This window comes from Ailuropoda melanoleuca, chromosome 3 (assembly GCF_002007445.2).
Source record: "Ailuropoda melanoleuca isolate Jingjing chromosome 3, ASM200744v2, whole genome shotgun sequence".
NCBI lineage: Eukaryota > Metazoa > Chordata > Mammalia > Carnivora > Ursidae > Ailuropoda > Ailuropoda melanoleuca.
The window spans coordinates 123676005-123677651 of NC_048220.1; positions in this window are offsets into that span (position 1 = coordinate 123676005).

Genomic DNA, 1647 nt, shown 5'->3' on the forward strand with positions numbered 1-1647 from the left:
GCGCTCCCGAGCTCCCGAGCTCCCTGTTTCAGTATGGTTCGCCTGTGCTCTGGAGCGCCAGTTTTCAGTCTGGTCGCGCTTGCACTCCTGAGCTCTCGGTTTCACTCTAGTTCGAGTGTGCGGTCGGGAGCTCCTGTTTTCAGTTTGGACACGGGCGTTCCCACGCTCACTGTCTCAGTCCGCTCTCTTGCGGGTGCTGGTCTGAGAGTCCAGCCCGCTCCCCAGCACAAGGGGCTATTGCTTCCCGGCGCCTGAGCGCAGAGGCTCCCTCCCCCTTCCCTTTATCTTCCTATATCTGTGCTCGGATTCACAGCTCCCCGCTTCGTACCTCAATACTCAGCACTGGAGATGTTCATTTGTAGAGATCCAGATGTATCTTCCTGCGTCTCAGGCTGATTCTGTGGGTGTTCAGAATGGTCTGGTAGATATCCAGCTCGACTCGGACCAGCTGAGAAAGGGTCGCCTACTCCTCCTCCATCTTTTCTCCTCCTTGCAGAAAGTGGTTGCCTTTCTGTTCATAGAGTTTCTGCTACTCTTTTCTTCATTCTCCAGTTGCATTCATAGGTATTCGGAATGGTTTGGTAGCTCTCTCGCTGAATTCCTGGGACCAGACGAACTTTAGGTCTCCTGCTCCTCCGCCATCTTGGAACGCTGAGCTGTATCTCAACTCCTGTTCTAAACTGGGTTCCTTGCAGACAGTGGTGGCTATTCTGTTCTTAGAGTTGCTGCTATTCTTTTCTTCATTCTCCAGTTGAGTTTGTCNTGCTATTCTTTTCTTCATTCTCCAGTTGAGTTTGTCGGGTGTTCAGAATGGTCTGATAGCTATCTAGCTGCATTCCTGGGACCAGATGAAATTTAAGCCTCCTGCTCCTCCGCCATCTTGGACTCTTCTCAATGCTCACATATTTTGTCTATAATGCTTTAAAAATTTTAGAAATGCACATTAGTAAGTGAAGGAGAATAAATAACATTAGCTATTCCATTTTTTTTTAATCATAGAAAAACTAATTTCCATGTTATCCTCTGGTTCTGTTTTTCTGAATATCTTTATAGCTATTACAGTTTTAGTCCCCTTTTTGGTAACTTAATAGAATGTGGTCATTTTTTTATGTTAAAATGGACAAAGATTTTGCTGTATTAAGGAACAGAAGTGTTTCGCTGTTTTGGAGGGTGTAACTCTATTGGTTGAGTTTTTTTAAAAAAAGAAAAAGTATAAGACGGCTTCAAAAAAAACCACTACAACATATTTGACAAGAGGTTCACAAATGTAACTTTACAGTCATTTAAATGTTTGCTTCTCTCTTTCTTATCTTCTCAGCCCATTGTCCCCATTCCTCATCTTATGGTTTTTGGTATACTTGAATGATGAGCTCAAAGCATGAAAAGCTGTTGTTCTCAACCTTTATTAATGTTTCCCAACTTATTTCCCTGTTTGCCTGTTGAGAGCCTGCCCAAATCACCCTCAGGTGAATTGTAAAAAAGATTGGGGTAGCAGTCATGGGACCCAAAATGTGTTGCAGATAATTAGTAGATCAGATCTTTGTCACAGCAGATACTTGGCTACCCACACATCTCTATTTTTAGGCCTTGTGTGTCACACAATGTGTATTCATTGTCTGCTTTAGTGTGAAGAGCACATCTCTGCAT